Below are 19,330 nucleotides of genomic sequence, written 5' to 3'. Positions count from 1 at the left end.
ATCAAAAGAAAGCTGGAGTAGCAATTCTCACATCAGACAAACTAGACTTTAAAATAAAGACTTACAAGAGACAAAGAAGCACACTATATAATGATCAAGGGATCAATCCAAGAAGAATATATAACAATTATAAATATTTACACACCCAACGTAGCCTCACTTCAATACATAAGGCAAATGCTAAAAGCCATAAAATGGGAAATTGACAGTAACACAATAATAGTAGGTGACTTCAACATCCCACATTCACCAATGGACAGATCATCCAAAATGAAAATAAATAAGGAAACACAAGCTTTAAACACATTAAACAAGATGGACTTAATTGATATTTATAGGACATTCCATCCAAAAACAACAGAACACACATTTTTCTCAAGGGCTCATGGAACATTCTCCAGGATAGATCATATCTTGGGTCACAAATCAAGCCTTGGTAAATTTAAGAAAATTGAAATTGTATCAAGTATCTTTTCTGACCACAACCCTATGAGACTAGATATCAATTACAAGAAAAAAAAACTGTAAAAAATACAAACACATAGAGGCTAAAAAATACACTACTAAATTACCAAGAGATAACTGAAGAAATCAAAGAGGAAATAAAAAAATACCAAGAGACAAATGACAATGAAAACACGATGACCCAAAACCTATGGGATGCAGCAAAAGCAGTTCTAAGAGGGAAGTTTATAGCAATACAATCTTACCTCAGGAAACAAGAAACATCTCAAAGAAACAACCTAACCTTAGAACTAAAAATATTAGAGAAAGAAGAACAAAAAAAAAAGTTAGCAGAAGGAAAGAAATCATAAAGGTCTGATCAGAAATAAATGAAAAAGAAGTGAAGGAAACAATAGCTAAGATCAATAAAACTAAAAGCTGGTTCTTTGAGAAGATAAACAAAATTGATAAACCACTAGCCAGACTCATCAAGAAAAAAAGGAAGACTCAAATCAACAGAATTAGAAATGAAAAAGGAGAAGTAACAATTGACACTGCAGAAATACAAAGGATCATGAGAGATTACTACAAGCAACTATATGCCAATAAAATGGACAACCAGGAAGAAATGGACAAATTCTTAGAAAAGCACAACCTTCTGAGACCAAATCAGGAAGAAATAGAAAATATAAACAGACCAATCACAAGCACTGAAATTGAAACTGTGATTTAAAATCTTCCAACAAACAAAAGCCCAGGACCAGATGGCTTCACAGGCGAATTCTATCAAACCTTTAGAGAAGAGCTAACACCTATCCTTCTCAAACTCTTCCAAAAGATAGCAGGGGGAGGAACACTCCCAAACTCATTCTATGAGGCCACCATCACCCTGATACCAAAACCAGACAAAGATGTCACAAAAAAAGAAAACTACAGGCCAATATCTCTCATGAACATAGATGCAAAAATCCTCAACAAAATACTAGCAAACAGAATCCAACAGCACATTAAAAGGATCATACACCATGATCAAGTGGGGTTTATTCCAGGAATGCAAGGATTCTTCAATATATGCAAATCAATCCATATGATAAACCATATTAACAAATTGAAGGAGAAAAACCATATGATCATCTCAATAGATGAAGAGAAAGCTTTTGACAAAATTCAACACCAATTTATGATAAAAACTCTCCAGAAAGTAGGCATAGAGGGAACCTACCTCAGCAAAATAAAGGCCATATATGACAAACCCACACCCAACATAATTCTCAATGGTGAAAAACTGAAACCATTTCCTCTAAGATAAGGAACAAAACAAGGTTGCCCACTCTCACCACTATTATTCAACATAGTTTTGGAAGTTTTAGCCACAGCAATCAGAGAAGAAAAAGAAATAAAAGGAATCCAAATTGGAAAAGAAGAAGTAAAACTGTTACTGTTTGCAGATGACATGATACTATACATAGAGAATCCTAAAGATGCTACCAGAAAACTACTAGAGTTAATCAATGAATTTGGTAAAGTAGCAGGATACAAAATTAATGCACAGAAATCTCTGGCATTCCTATACACTAATGATGAAAAATCTGAAAGAGAAATTAAGAAAACACTCCCATTTACCACTGCAACAAAAAGAATAAAATATCTAGGAATAAACCTACCTAAGGAGACAAAAGACCTGTATGCAGAAAACTATAAGACACTGATGAAAGAAATTAAAAAGATGATACAAACAGATGGAGAGATATACCATGTTCTTGGATTGGAAGAATCAGCATTGTGAAAATGACTCTACTACCCAAAGCAATTTACAGATTCAATTCAATCCCTATCAAACTACCAATGGCATTTTTCACAGAACTAGAACAAAAAATTTCACAATTGTATGGAAACACAAAAGACCCCGAATAGCCAAAGCAATCTTGAGGAAGAAAAACGGAGCTGGAAGAATCAAGCTCCTGGACTTCAGAGTATACTACAAAGCTACAGTAATCAAGACAGAATAGTACTGGCACAAAAACAAAAATATAGATCAATGGAACAGGATAGAAAGCCCAGAGATAAACCCACGCACATATAGTAATCTTATCTTTGATAAAGGAGACAAGAATATACTGTGGAGAAAAGACAGCCTGTTCAATAAGTGGTGTTGGGAAGACTGGACAGCTACATGTAACAGAATGAAATTAGAACACTCCCTAATACCATATACAAAAATAAACTCAAAATGGATTGAAGACCCAAATATAAGGCCAGACACTATAAAACTCTTAGGGGAAAACATAGGCAAAGAGTTCTTTGACATAAAAGTGCTCTATGACATAAATCACAACAAGATCCCTTTTGACCCACTTCCTAGAGAAATGGAAATAAGAACAAAAATAAACAAATGGGACCTAATGAAACTTAGAAGCTTTTGCACAGCAAAGGAAACCATAAACAAGACCAAAAGACAACCCTCAGAATTGGAGAAAATAGTTGCAAATGAAGCAACTGACAAAGGACTAATCTCCAAAATTTACAAGCAAGTCAATATCAAAAAAACAAATAACCCAATCCAAAACTGGGCAGAAGACCTAAATAGATATTTCTTCAAAGAACATATATAGATTGCCAACAAACACATGAAAGGATGCTCAACATCACTAATCATTAGAGAAATGCAAATCGAAACTACAATGAGGTATCACCTCACACCAGTCAGAATGGCCATCATCAAAAAAGCTACAAACAATAAATGCTGGAGAGGGTGTGGAGAAAAGGGAACCCTGTTGCACTGTTGGCGGGAATGCAAATTGATACAGCCACTATGGAGAACAGTATGGAGGTTCCTTTAAAAACTAAAAACAGAACTACCATATGACCCAGCAATCCCACTACTGGGCATATACCCTGAGAAAACCATAATTCAAAAAGAGTCATGCACCACAATGTTCATTGCAGCTCTGCTTACAATAGCCAGGACATGGAAGCAACCTAAGTGTCCATCAACAGATGAATGGATAAAGAAGATGTCGCACATATATACAATGGAATATTACTCAGGCATAAAAATAAATGATATTGAGTTATTTGTAGTGCAGTATATGGGCCTAGAGACTGTCATACAGAGTGAAGTAAGTCAGAAAGAGAAAAACAAATACCATATGCTAACACGTATATATGGAATCTAAAAAAAAAGGTTCTGAAGAACCTCGGGGCAGTACAGGAATAAAGATGCAGACATAGAGAATGGACTTGAGGACACAGAGAGGGGGAAGGGTAAGCTGGGACAAGTGAGAGAGTGACATTGACATATATACACTACCAAATGTAAAATAGATAGCTAGTGGGAAGCAGCCGCATAGCACAGGGAGGTCAACTTGGTGCTTTGTGACCACCTAGAGGGGTGGGATAGGGAAGGTGGGAGGGAGGGAGATGCAAGAGGGAGGAGATATGGGGATGTATGTATGTGTATATCTGATTCACTTTGTTATACAGCAGAAACTAACACAGCATTGTAAAGCAATTATACTCTAATAAAGGTGTTAAAAAAAAAGGAGGGTGGGAGGGAAACGAAGAGAGAGGGGATAATGGGGATATACCTATGCATATAGCTGATTGACTCTGTTATACAGCAGAAACTAACACAACACTGTAAAGCAATTATACTCCAATAAAGATGTTAAAGAAAAAAATTCAAATACTTGTGAAATTTTAATACTTAGAAAAACTTAGACTCAGGAAATACTAAATTTGGGATTATTTTTCTAAGTCAGTGGTAGAGAAAATCATCTTTATTTTTCCAGTAACAAAAGCAAGGTTGGGGCCTACCTAGAATTAGCAAAATTATGTTGTCTTTTTTTTTAATTCATATGATGTTTTTAAAACACCACTAAAATGATTTATTCATGATTGTCTACATAACAACTTGTCTACATGCCTTAAAATATGGCAGACCCTTTAGATATGTCATGTTGTTTAATTCTAATGACTCTGGGATAGAAATATAATTAGACACATTTCAGAGTAGAAGAAACTGCAAATCCGAGCAACTATGTAATTGCTGTAACTTTTTATTTCTTAACAAAAAAGGAAGGGATCTGAAATTAATATGGCAAAATGATAAGATCTGACAAAGTTACAACAGTGACTAAACATGGTATTGTATATACATCTTTCTGAGCTTCAGATACTTCATAATTTAAAAAATCAATAATGATGGTAATAATTTGCCCATGTTACAGTGCTAATTAAGGGCAGAACCAAAATTTAAATTCACATCTGTTTGACTCAAAAGTCCATGTTTTTTCTCACAATATTGTGCTGCCTTGACTCTCCAAAATAGAAACTATGACTTTTGCTTGAACTAGTACATAACCAAGTTGGAAGACCTGCAAAGTAGATGTAACTCATCATTACATAGTTATTATTAGCAGAAATAATAATACAAGTGTGGCAAGTATGTTGGATGCATGACTACCTTTTTTCCAATGTCTCTGAGATGGTTCAGTAATCCTAGACCAGGAGATTGTGAAAATTATCCCCTTTTCTCAAATGGCACCTTAGGATAGAGCCCACAAGCTTAGAACCAGCCTCTCTTTTAGTCCAAGACATAATTAAAAATAAAGAGCATTATTATGGACAAAGAAAAATGAGTAAACCAAAGACAGTAGGTGGGTAGGGGGTAACTGTGAGTGAGTTCTGGAGGAGGAATGGGAAAGAATCCTGAGACTCAAAGAATAAGAAGAGAGAGTGGGAGAGGAAGGATTATATATAAAGGAGGCATAAAAAGAACTAGGAGATAAGGTGAAATCTGGAGATGGAGAAAGACAAGAGTTAGAGAAAGTAAAAGGAATATAGAACAAGAAAAAACTAAAAATTAGAGGAAAGAGTGGGACAAAGAAGTTGGGGGGGTAAAATGAATTACATAAAGGAGAAGGCAGATGCAGATTTCCAATCATTTCATAAATTAGTTCCATGTCCTGCCATGTGGGTTTTCCCCTCCCTTTCCTGACATTAACAGGATCAGCAACTTTGAGTGCTACATTTTGCAATAGGAGGGTAATAAATTGAAAGCATCAGTGAGCAAACAGACCCTCACAATGAAAATTAAACACTGAAGAACGCAAATTAAATCCCGACATGACATAATGCTTAGAAATGTGGCACGTGGCACTGAAACATGATGTTGTTCTGGAAGCACTGTCAGTTCTGCAGCGAGCCTCCCGACTGCAGGCTGCTGCTACAGATCTTATTTCTTCCCCCCTTAGTCCACCAGTGTACATTGGAATCTGACTCCATCTTTACTACTGAACAAGCAGGAGGAATCTTCATGCTCCCAACCACACCCACACCTGCCAACACCTTTATCCAGCAGGTTGAAGGGCTGAGTGGCAAGCAGCAGTGACACACGCCAGGGAAAAGGCACACTCTTCCTAAAGTTTTCTCTCTCGCTCTCCCTTTCAGGGAATTTTAAAAATCACATTCAGAATGCACAAAAATGTTAGAGCCTTTAAAAACCTGTAGCCGTCATCAATTTTTCTTCCATATTCATTAGGTTTGTTTTTATAGGTAAATATTTCTTTCTAAAAAGGTAGTGGTTAAAATCCATAAAGCTGTAAAGGGAGACTTAGTAGAAGTATTAGCTTATATTGCCCAATTAAGTACTTGTTCTTCAAGCCGGGATTAGTTTTGGTTTTGTTTTTGTTTTAAGGCACTTTGTAGCCATTTCATCTGTTTATAAAGAAGTTTTAGGTTAATTCCAGTTTGGTTAATTCAATAAGGATTTATGTTAAAGTGCCTACTTATATCAAGGTACTATGGTCTAATCCACACAAACTTAAAAAATTAAACTGTCAACCATATGCCAGACGATATATTAAAGCTCACCTTTATGTATAGGCAGTTCCTAAGGAAAAGTGACGTGAACAGATCAACAAGCACAACTCAACCATTCATTTCAACCTCCTGCCACGGAGCACCACCTACCCCCCACCATGGCGCTGGGAAATTCCCTAAGCTATACAATCACCGGGGCCCTTGATCTCCCCTCCCATCCTCTCTCCTCCCCTCTGCTGCCCCATCAGCCCTGCAGCCTCCCTCGGCAGGTGCCCATCAGCTCCAGGACCGACCCAGCCTCCAGCCTGCACAGCAGCTGCAATTCCCTGCTCAGGACACCTGGTGTGCAAGCAAGCCCTGGGCTGCACTCCTGCCAGAATGTCTACGGAGGAGCAGACACTGGCCTCAGACTCTGGGCTTGAGTCCGAAGTCTTCCACTTCCTAATTGTGTGTCAACGGATACTTTATTTCACCTCTTTCAGCTTCCATGTCTTTACCCTTAAAATGGGAAGACCATCTGCTCTACCATCTTCATAGGATTGTTGTGAAGATTTTGTGAGCCTACTTAGTGGGAAAGCATTTTCTAAGTGCTATAGTGATACATACTTATTCAGAAGTAAACTATTTAGAGATATAAACTGGTAAATAGTGGTCTAATTTTATAAATTACAGGACACTGGAAGGGTCACAACCTGAAAATCAGACATGGATCCAGTCCTGGCTCTGCTGGATAACCCCAAACAAGTCACTTACCTTCTCCCATCCTTTGTATGAGTTAATGTTTTTACTCAACTTGAAGATCTCTGAAGATCCTTCAGGTACTGTGAGTCTAGAGCAGCATTGCTCAATTGCACATGTGTTAAAAAAGCTTTCAGGAACCAGCCTGGGAACAGAACAGTAAAACATTGCTTATATGGAAAAATGAGTTCTGAGCGATGACAACTGGCTTACAAGTGAACTTTTGGAACAAAATCAATTTGCAATTTGGAGACTGTATGAATCACTACTATAGATTTCCATTACAAAAAAAAAAAACTTTGGTGAAGTTAGGAAATATCTCCCATGCTCTTCTGGAGTTGATTTTCCACAACATTTCAGCTTTGTCACTGGATGAGATCTGGGATGTACTTGACTTTTTAGTTAACCAAACCACCACATTTCTAAGGACAATGGCTGATTTCCCTTTTGGCACATGATGTGCGTGTATGTATGCGTGCGTGCGTGTGTGTGTGTGTGTGTGTGTGTGTGTGTGTGTGTGTGTGTGTTTGAGGAGTGAGGGAAGGGGATTAACATGGATTTTACTTAAAATCTGATATTTTATGAAATTATTATACATCATGAAAAGTATTTTGAATTCTTAGAAAAAGAAACATGCAATATTGACATACATTTTCATTTTTAACCTTTATTTTCCTCCTTGTATCATTCTGACATTAACTGTTTAAAGTGAAAAAGGAAAGGGCAGTGTATCCCTTAAGCAGTTCTAACAAAGGCAATGGGATAACTAGTACTCTCTGAAGTTAAAAAATAAAATGAAATGAAAAGATTTTCTTCTTAATTGACCTTCCTAAAGCATGGAAGTCTCAGACACATACTAATCCTTGGGTCCCAAGTACAGCATGTTATAGTAACTTTCTGAGGCTATGAGGGAGTATGAAGAGATCATGGGATATTGTTGCCATAGAAGTTTGGGGTTATGTAATAAGAACTTTACTTGACAACCTGTGAATGGAGGACACCTCAGTTGGAGGCCCAGAACCCTGATTTTTCACTGGCTCATCTCACACGGTTTCAATATATGGTTGTTATGATAAAAAATAACCACAATCCAAGGAATCATAATTATAAAGACATGTTCCTCTAAGAAATTTTCTCTCACATCTTCCTTCTCTGATGAATTAAGCTGTACTCACTGTCAAGAAGGTAATGTTTTCCCATTCAATGAAATGTCATGTGCTATTCACTTTGTGTTTTATTATGAGATGCACAGATACCTTTTCTAAAGACAAATTTAAAACATCACATTTTTAAACAAAAATAAAATGAATTGCACACAGGTAGGCTCCAGAAAAAGTTCACACAGTTTTTCAGAAACTATTCCAAGGATCATGGCAGTTAACATGTTTAGTGATTGTCCTTTTCCCCACTATGGTGATATTTTGTGTCTGATGGACTTTCCAAACTTATTAATGTCTATTACAATAGACATTAACATTATCACACTCTGACAACATTATGTATTCATGTAAAAGAAAAATTAAAAACAAAAAAAAGGGGGTTAAGGGTGTTGAGAGGTACAAATTTCCAGTTATAAAATAAACCAGTCTTGGAGATGTAATATAGAGCATGGTGACTATAGTCAATACCATACTGCATATTTGAAAGTTGCTAAGAGAATAGATCGTCACAAGAAAAAAAACTTTTTGTAACTAAAATATCAGGTCATTTCAACAATAAATCTGTTGCCCTGGCTTGAGAGGAAATAAAAATCAGCGTGAGACACCACTTCCCCTCTGCAAGGGATCAAAACAGCCCCTAAGGGATCCGTGTCTTAGTCAATAGATCCTTGAAATCAAGCCCAGGGTAGTCGTGCATTAAAAAACATGATCTTTGGACAATGATGATGATGATATGGTGATGACAACGAAAATAGCTGGCATTTATTGTTCATTTCTACAGGTGAAGCATCACACAAACAGCATGATCTAAATTAGCTCATTTAAACCTTACAATGACTCTGGGATAGTATTATCAACCCCATTTTACATACGGGAAATAAGCTTATGATGACTGACTAACTTGCCCAAAGTTACACAGCTAAGAACTAGAAAGGCCTCAACCCAAATTCAGATGGGTCTTCATGCTGAACCTCTTTGTTTGCCCCTCCAGATCTACTTTCCACCCTAATCTCTGCACCAATTTGATAAATTGTGCCAATTTTATACCCAGGTGGTTGACCTCTGTGAATTGCATCAATGGGCTTCCTTGCCTTCTGGATGACAGGTGTTTAGCCCATAGGAGTAGAGGCAGGAGGTCAGAGGGAGGAAGGAGACTAAGCCTGGACTGCTTATTCCCTGGGCTTCCTGCCTGTGGAGTCACCTCAAGTTTCTATGTCCCTCAAGTAATATCACTGCTCTTCTCAAGATGTGGCTCTCTAGATGATTCTCTCCTGAAGGGTTCCAGGAACCAAATGCCCCCATTCCTTCAAGCCAGAGCTGGTAACAGCTATATTGCTACTAGCTCTGGGTACACACTATCCAATGTGATTTATATCCTTGTAAACTGTCCCTGAATTAAATCCTCCATAGATTAACCTAATTTGAATGTATAGTTTGATTCCTATTGGGACCCTATTACAGCCCAACTGCAGAAATCATGTTCTCAACCACCATGTTAAACTACCTCCTAAATTACTGGAGAATCTCAGGTTTTCACTCTCCAAGATAAATGTAAATGGGCTCCGGTGTGACCTTAGAATAGTTCTGACCTCTGTGGGGCCTCCTGGAATCCAAGTCTGTTAAATAGTTTTCTTACACCTTCCCTTTACTACTTTATTCCCTTCTATATTATATTACATGTTATATTATGGTATGGAATTATCAGTTTAAATACTTCTGAAATTAATCATTTCTAATGAAATTTGATCTCTCAAAAAATTACATGCTTTTTCTTTCTAGGTCTCAACTGTCTAGGCTTTAGTCTTTCTTTTATGGGAATCTAAGCAGTAAAGACTACTATGAATATTTCTGCTCAAGTTCTTTAGAATGTTGAAAGGCAAAAATGGTGAAAAGAAAAAATACCTAGGAATAGGGCTTATTTCTGTAGCCCTATTCCTAGAGTACCATTTCCCAACCAATACTGTAGAATGCTCTGACACGTCATAATGATGGTCCTGGGGTTTCATGAGACCCAAGAGCCAATTTTTGACTAGGCATATTAGTGTGCAGGTAATTATTGATATATTCTCCAAGACAGAGAGTAGAAAAGAGACTGTACGTGTGCCTCTGTGTGTGTGTGTGTGTGTGTGTGTGTGTGTCTTACATACACAAGCAGTACCAAAAGAGGCCCTGGTCCCTGTGTCAATGCAGGAAGTACAGTCACTATGCTCAGGGGACTGTAATGTGACTCTAAAATTACTGCTTGGAATGCAATTCCCCTTGAAATTGATCCTATAGAATCACAATGTTACAGCTAGAAGAGACCTCAGAGATAAAAAAGGAAGCAATCCAACTTCTTCATTTTTCAGATGAGTCAATATATCACAGCAAGAAGTGACCTCCATGGATTTCCAGTCTAAAAGTCTGATACCATTAATCAAACTCTCGGAGTCCTGGGGGACTTTCTGTTGTTCCTCCACATACTGTCCCCTGTAACCATTTAGTTCTCAAAACCACCAAGAGATTGACAGATGACACAACATCTCAAAGTGTTTACTTATTAAGCCTAATATATTATAAGAAGTTTTACATACTATTAAATATTTTACAAGATTTTTAATGACTTTGAATGACTTTTGGCTTTTGGATGTACCATAATTTAATTCATCAATCCCCTGTGTTTTGTTTACCTCCACTTCACCCCACTGGTGAGGGAGGGATTCCTGCCCTAGGGTGACAGGGATGGCCAGATACATGACACCTGACACTGGACAGATGAGACCGACAGCGGTTTATTGCTCCCATATACTCACGTCCCAGGGAAGACACTGCATAACACATGGAGCCGCCTGGGGGCTACCCCCCGGGAACAGAGTGAACAAGCAGGGTCTGTGAGAGGCAGGCTCCGTTGAAACAAGAGGGTGAGGTGACCCCTAGTTCCTGCAGGAGGGTGCCATTGGCTTGTCTGAATAATTCTGCAGATTGGCAGGGAACTGAAGCCAACTACTCAGGGATGAGCAGCACTGTGCCTGGCCCCTCGATAAGGAGAGGTTTGGGCCAGTGTATCTTATCCAAGGGAGCAGAATTGGGGGGGGGGGATTTGCAGTTAAGCCATTCAAGCCTCTCCACACACCCAGTTTCAGATGTCAAGGCAGCACATAATCTTTTTATTTGTTTTTTTAACTTTTTATTTTATATTGGCGTATAGTTGGTTAACAATGTGTTAGTTTCAGGTGTAGAGCAAAGTGATTCAGTTATACATATACATGTACCTATTCTTTTTCAAATTCTTTCCCTATTTAGGTTGTTACATAATATTGAGAAGAGTCCCCTGTGCTATACAGTAGGTCCTTGTTGGTTATCTATTTTTTTTTTTTTTTTTTTTTTTTTTTTTTTTTTTTTTTTTTTTTTTGCGGTATGCGGGCCTCTCACTGTTGTGGCCTCTCCCGTTGCGGAGCACAGGCTCCGGACGCACAGGCTCAGCGGCCATGGCTCACGGGCCCAGTTGCTCCGCGGCATGTGGGATCCTCCCGGACCAGGGCACGAACCCGTGTCTCCTGCATCCGCAGGCGGACCGTCAACCACTGCGCCACCAGGGAAGCCCTATCTATTTTAAATATAGCAGAAAGCAGCACATAATCTTGAAACTTAACTCTAGGTCTTACACCACACCCTGCTGTTTAAATTCCCAATATTTCATTCTCATACGCATAGCTACATTGGGCACCTTTGAACATCTATCATTTTACCTATCTCTGATTGTATCCTTAGGATAAATTCCTCAATGCTGAAATTCAATGGGATAAAACAATAATAAAACAAACACTATTCTATAAGTATGTATGGTGGGGGGGGATACTCCATCCCCTATCTGTCAAATAATATTCATATTCTAGGCAGAATATGTTTTGCTTTTATCTATTTTAACCAGATGCTTTATTATTATAAAATCTATAAGTTCTTATAAATACATTCAAGCAATACAAAATGGTATATAATGAAAAATAAAAGCCTCCCTCACCTACTCCCAAGCCCCACTAGGAGGACTTTCCCCCAAAAAAACTGCAAAATGTTTATGAATATACAAGCATACTATAGTATATCTTAAAAATTTTTTTGAATCCAATAAATTGGAGGATAATATACCTTACACTGAAACTGCAGAGTACTTCATTAGATGGATGGTGCAATGATTTGCCAGGGCTGCCCAATAAAATACAACAGACTGGGTGGCTTAAAACAACAGAAATTTACTTTCTCACAGTTCTGGTGGCTAGAAGTCCAAGATCAAGGTGCCAATCGGTTTGTTTTCTCCTGAGGCCTCTCTCCTTGCCTTGCAGACAGCTACCTTCTCATTGTGTCTTCACATGGCCTTTCCTCTCTGTGTGTGCCCCCTGGTCTCTTTCTCTTCTTATAAGGACACCAGGCATATTGAATTAAGGCCCCACTCTTATGACCTCATTTCAACTTAATCACCTCTTTAAAGGCCCTATTTCCAAATATAGTCACATTCTAAGATACTGGGGGTTAGGACGTCAACATATGAATTTGGGGGTAACACAATTCAGTCCATAACAAATGCATTATAAATTCTGTTGTTTTTAGCTTTCTACCATTATAACAGTGCTGCAATGAATATCGTTGTACATGTATCTTTGAACATGTATGAGTATATCTGTAGAATAAACTCCTAGAAGCAGAACTACTGAGTCAGAGGAATATATTTTCGTACCTATTGCCAAACTGCCCTCCAAAAAGGTTTGTCAAATTTAAACTTCCACTAACAGTGTATGTGAGTCGTCATTTCCCCTCATACCCAACACATGGCATATTATCAAACTTTGCCAATCTGTAAGTAAAAAGTGATATCTTATTTTGGTCTGCTTCTTTTAATTATCAGTGAGGTTTTATACAGTATGAATTTTTCATAAGATGACTACTGTCCTTTTTTCATACATACTATTATATTTACAGTGATTAAATGCTTATATATATTATGTTTAAAAATCAAAATTACTAAAATGTCTTTATTCAAATCTATAGTCAAGTAATTAGAACATTGGTTCCACTATATCTAATTTAAAGAAGTATGGCCACACAAGCTTTGTACTGAATCTGCACTAAATAAGTACTTGCTGAACCAAACTGATCACTGGTGGCCTTTGCTGTCAGCAAAGGTAATAAAACCATCTCCTTTAAAAGGAAAAAAAAAAGCCCCTAATTATCAGTGCATTGCTGAGTGGTTGTGTATCTCTTCAGTAACTTTGAATTAATTTGAACACATTTTCCTCTACCAATTCTTTTCCAGTTGACATGTAGGCATGACTGAGCCTGGTGTTTTCAAATTGAGTTGAAAGAAAAAAGGTTGTTTTTAATTTTAAAGTTACCTGAAAAGTTTGGTAAATAAACCAAATCTAATTTTTAACCTAGTACCAGTACAGACTTAACTTTTCTTGTCCTGCTATGCTTTTGGAGCCTCTGGAAGACACAGCACTAGGGCAACCTCAAGACAGGAGTTCCTTTTACAATGAGCAGGCAGCGTAAGCAAGGCCAGGTACAAGTGAATAGGCAAGATAATGAGAAAAGATGAGTATGCCTGCTATGGAACATAAAATTTAAAAAAGAAAACTCACCTGCAGGGTTTTGATATGAGTGTATTTACTGGAAGGGGGCTCCACAGTGAGGGAAGAAATCATTTTCATATTGAGTAGAACTATCCAGGTTTCCCAAATGCCTCCTAATAGCTAATAGCAGCAGGAATACTTACGAACAGATACACTACTCAATTCTGTTTGCCACATGTAAACCTAAAAGTGCACATTAAGTTTGCCGTGTTTCAGGATTTCATCATGTATTTGGCAAGAGTATGTACACATAAGGAGACCTTTTGTTAAACCACATAAGTCTGATCTTGTTTATGAGCTCTAAAATTAAATTATCTCACATAAATACTCAGAAGGTAATTGTCATATTAGTCTCAATGGTCCACAGTACCACCACAAAAGATTCAGTCACAATTCATTCTGTGACATGGGCGGCCTGTCAGCTTGGTATAATATGCTGCTTCGTGGGAGTTTCATGACCTACAGACTCCCACGCATTTGGAGAGGGAAAGAGTGGCTGGAAGCACTTTTGCTGGATCTGTGGCAAAAGCATTTACTATTGAATAAAGGAAATACACTAACATAAAAGAATGAAGACCATAGTTCAGAGCCTGCAAATTTTCACTGTGAAGGGCCAAATAGTAAATATTTTAGATTTTGCAGGCCATTAGGTCTCTGTGACAACTACTAAACTCTGCTGTTGTATCACGAAAACAGCCATAGACAAAACATAAATGAATAGGTGTAGCAGTGTTCCAATAAAACTTTATTTACAAAAAAAGAGAGAGGCAAGCCAGATTTGGCCTATGGGTGATAGTTTACCACCTCCTGCTCTAGACTATATTGATCTTCCCCTTCTCTGGTAGTTTCTTTTCTAAACATGCACAGTGACTATGTCCCAGGCCCTATTCGGCTTTTTAAAAATTTATTCAATCCTCGAAACAACTCTGCTGTTATCATCTTCCCATTTTACAGATGAGAAAACTAAGGCACAGAGAGGTTGAATAACTTTCCCAGGGTTGTACAACCAGTAAATGGCAGAACTAGAACTTGAAACCAGACAATCTGACCACAGAGACCACAGCTTGCCACCCACTCCTGTGAGCTTTTAACTGTGCTAAGAGCTCTCAAAAATTCATCCGCCCTTTCAGAGATTCCCGAAGCTCTCCAAGTCTGGCTGGTACCCAGAGCAGATTATTTTTGCCACTAATCATCCAAGTGGATCCCAGGTTCATTATAGTTCTATGTGAGACTTCTAACAAGGGAAACACAGGGAGACACTGAGGGTCCCAAATCTATCCTGGCATTTGGATGTTCTCAGACACCTTATTAAGGTTTCTAGATCTTTATACAGCATCTTTTCCCAATTTGCTATAAGCCTAGAAGTTACTGTGTCCCCTAAGGGAGAATTTGGGACAATACTGTGCTACCAAAATATGCTGTTTAAAAAACAAAACACTAGAAAATTATCGTATTTCATGTAAAATTAATGACTATAGAAATAAAATTTAGCCCAAAGTTCTCTTATAACACAAAATTATGGGTCATCTGGATGAAAAGTAATGATGTTTGTCACTATAAGCAACAGGATACTACTACGAGGTTTGGAATTTATCCCTTTAAATCTGAATAAAGTAGACAAATCCTGGCTATTGATGTTCCCATAGTACCAAGGACGGCAGGTCAATTTTAACTTGCTGCTTGCTGAACAGTCTTCATGATTTGATTGTCCCTCACCATCCCATCATAGTATCTAGATATCCTTTCAGTCAAAATGTATTGCTTCTGATAGGTTTAAAAACTCATAATTAAAGAAGAAAGTAAACTGAACATCACTTTCGGAACATGGAAACTTCCTGTGATTGCCAAAAAGAACTTGAAATGCCTTAAGACTGAGATTATACATTCAGTCAAATCAGCAAATATAAATTGATAGTTTTGTGTAAGGATTTAGAACGTAAGTAGAATGAGAAAAGAGGTTTTCTCTGAAACAGCCTCTGGGAAAGGGAAGTGGGTGTTTTCACATCCCATTCATAAAAGCCAAGGACAAGTCCATAAACTTTTCTATGGCCTTTACTGCAGAGAAAAAAAAAAAAAAAATCCCGTTTCTATTTGTGAAAAGTCTTCAGATTTCATATTCTGGGAGAACAGAGAATGTTTAGCTCTGAAACGGCATGAAAATCTTATGCAGGATATATTTTGTAAGTTTTAAAAAAGATATTTTATCACATAAATGTGCCTTGTCATTCATTAGAAAACACCACTGTAGTATTGTGACCAGGTTCCCTACTGAGTTCTTAAGTTTTCATTGAAAAGGAAAGATATGAAAGGGCAGGGGAGAAAAAAACATGTGAAGCCTACTATGTACCAAGCTCCATGTTAGGAAATTTAATATAAATTATTACATTAAGGAAATAGCTAATTTAAAATGTTAGTTTCCATCTTCAAGTTTTGAAGATTGCTGATGGTCATTAAAAATATTTTCTCTTATTTCAATTTCTGTTGGGAAATTTTTAATTTTATTGTGAAAGTGCTTTTCTTTTATATTGTACTCACACCTTCTTTTAAAAGCAGGCTGAGGAAAGCTGACCTGTGAAGGAGTCTCTCTCCTGCTTGAGGTGAAGGATTGTGCCTGCCCATCTTCTGACTGTTGTTAAGGGCAATGGGCCCTCTGGAGCATTTTTAGTTATCAAGGCCTTCCTTTCCATCTCCCACACCTACCCCCAATTACAAACTAATATATTTTTCCATATGAGGACTTGTGTGTGTTCACAACTATAATAAATGAGGCATGGCTTTGCAAGCAGCTGGACTATCCCCTTAAGAAGTCATTTACATAATTAAACACTGAAGCTCTGAACATGGTACCTATGGTGTGTGACCCACTCTTGCATCTGAGGTAACTTCAAAGCAGCATCACATTCTTCCAGCAACTGCTCAGTCGGATCACTCCTAAATCCTCAGGCCTCCGCCCAGCCTTCCCACGGTAACCTGGATATTTGCTTCATCTACAACAAACTCTCTGCCTTCTCTACACTTCCTGCCTCAATTTTGCTGAAAAGTCACTTTCCTTGACTTAAACTAATTTACTCTTTTTGTTATGTTTCCTGTGTCCTGGACATTGGCTAGATTCACTTAGCTGTTTTAAGTTTTGAAATAAAGGCTATGGGACTCTGACCATAATCATTTACTGAATACCTATGAACCCTTATCATACTGTTTGCTCTATTTGGATAATTTATATTTTTCTTTGCTCAGATAATTCAATTCCCCTCATATAATCCCCATAACAACCCACTGAAGTATATATTACTATTCCCATTTTACAGATGTGGCAGTTGAGCCTCAGAAGTTAAGTTGGAAATGGCTAGGACAGTGATAATGATTCAAACCCACTCACTGACTTCCAAAACTTACTGCTCTTAAACATTAGGTAAGGGCTTCCCTGGTGGCACAGTGGTTGAGAGTCCGCCTGCCGATGCAAGGGACGCGGGTTTGTGCCCCGGTCGGCGAAGATCCCACATGCCGCACAGCGGGTAGACCCGTGAGCCATGGCTGCTGAGCCTGCGCGTCCAGAGCCTGTGCTCCACAACGGGAGAGGCCACAACAGTGAGAGGCCCGCATACCAAAAAAAAAAAAAAAAAAATTAGGTAATATTGCCCATAAAGTTCTCTTTATCTGGAGTGGTTAACATAAAACCATACGTAATTACATCCTCAGAAAGTATCTTCAACTATATCTTTACAACTTTTTAAAAATCACTTTTGTAAGGCTAAATTTAGATAAGCTAATTCTTAACTATTTTCATTATGAGTACCATAGAGAATTTGACAATGCTGTTGGACCCTCTGCCCAGAAAAAAAAAACACATATCACACATAAAACAGTCTAGATGGCTGCCAACTTTAAAGGTGTCTCCACTGACAGATTAGAATCCTTCTCAGTCACAGGTTAATGTTGCCAGGTCATCTCTCTGCAGATATTACCAGCAAGCCCTCCCATTCTTTGATTTTGTTTTCTACTGAGTGTGAAATGTACCATTTCCATTACTACATTCTGGCCATGACATAGGGAAATGACTCACAATGGACTTTCCACACTGTTGAACCCCCACATCTTCAACAGTGATGCTAAGTTTGGTGTGACCTTTCTACCCCATCAGCCTCACAGATGTGGTGTTGTTTTGCTACTTGCCAGTACATTTTCCCTCCTGCTGAAATAGTCTTGACTTGTATATCCAAACACATAATAATAAGGCACACTCCATTTTCCTAGCACAGAATCATTCAGAGAAAGGGGTTTGACCACAAGGCATAAGAAAAAGACTAAGGAGAAGCTAGTTATAAGAGAAGTCTAGAATTCCACGGAGATTAAGAGCCCAAGCTTTGGAGTAAGATGGCTAAGTAAGACAGCTATAGGCTCAAGTCTGTGTTCTGTCACTCACTTCCTGTATGACCTTGAACAATTTATTTAACCTCTCTGACTTCCTTAATCTGTGAAATTGGCATAATACTACACATCCCTCGTGGTCCAAGTTAATGTTAAGATTAGACGTTGAGATCAGATGAGAAACGTACAAGAGTTTGGCACATCGGAAGCACTGGGTAATGGGTGGTATTATTATGTTATTCTTAGTACTTTTCAATGGACTGGTTATCTGGTATGATTATGAAAAACTATATTCTAGTCAGCAGATAGTTTTCATATATATATTTATCATTGTTAAAAGTAATATGTAGTATTAAACCATGGACTTTTTACCTGTACCTAAAAGGAATCCCAATCAATTGGATTACTGACTTTTAAGGAATTAGAACATAATAAAAATGCTTAAAGAGGAAATCATATGAATTTCCTATTTTTAATCATTTGGGAGGATCCTCTGGGCTCAGGGTTACACTAATAAACATTAATCATCATTATTATATAATAGATATGCAGAAATACTGAATAAGAGAGGTTTCCAGATAATAAAATATCAATTATTCTTTTACTATAGCACAATATTCTGTGATATATCCTTTTACTTCGAAGTCATCAAGGGGAGTTCCCTGGCGGTCCAGTGGTTCAGACTCCGAGCTTCCACTGCAGGGGGCATGGGTTTGAGCCCTAGTTGGGGAAATAAGATTCCGCATGCCGCGTCGAGCAGTTAAGAAAAAAAAGTCATCAAGAAGACTTATTTTTAAGAGATATTGAGAATGTAGTATGTATTTATTGAATTGAAGGCCAAACTGAAAATCATATATGCCAGTTTTATATATTCTCTTATTATGTCTCACAACTTCCTAGCATGACAAAGATTATATGCCTACTTTATATTTGAAGCAATTGTGTGTTAGAAAACTTAATTTGCCAATGTACACATCTAGTAACTTGTGTGAAAGTAACTAGTAATTAGTACATTAGCATTCCAACCATAGCCTAACTTCAAACCCATGTTGTTTTTAACATACTCTGCTGCCTGCCAAATTTTACAAGGGAAAAGACATAATTTTCAAACCAGTCAGGAATTCTGCTTATAAAATGTCTTACTCTCTCCATTATCAATCTGATAACCTCCTAGAGGAAAAAATGGCAAAGTTT

At 37.7% G+C, this 19,330-nt stretch overlaps 1 long non-coding RNA gene across 2 annotated transcripts in view; it reads right to left on the bottom strand.

The window, feature by feature from the left end:
* LOC136792713 (uncharacterized) overlaps window positions 1-19,330 on the bottom strand; it is a 64,942-nt gene that overhangs the window by 22,446 nt on the left and 23,166 nt on the right. For both annotated transcript variants that reach the window (XR_010836933.1, XR_010836934.1), the window contains exon 3: window positions 7,021-7,150. This is a non-coding gene — a long non-coding RNA (uncharacterized lncRNA). The remainder of the gene's footprint in view (window positions 1-7,020; window positions 7,151-19,330) is intronic.

The sequence above is a fragment of the Kogia breviceps genome, chromosome 15 (assembly GCF_026419965.1).
Source record: "Kogia breviceps isolate mKogBre1 chromosome 15, mKogBre1 haplotype 1, whole genome shotgun sequence".
Classification (NCBI taxonomy): domain Eukaryota; kingdom Metazoa; phylum Chordata; class Mammalia; order Artiodactyla; family Physeteridae; genus Kogia; species Kogia breviceps.
The sequence above is the reverse complement of the archived record's forward strand: the minus strand, read 5'-3'. Positions and strand labels throughout refer to the sequence as shown.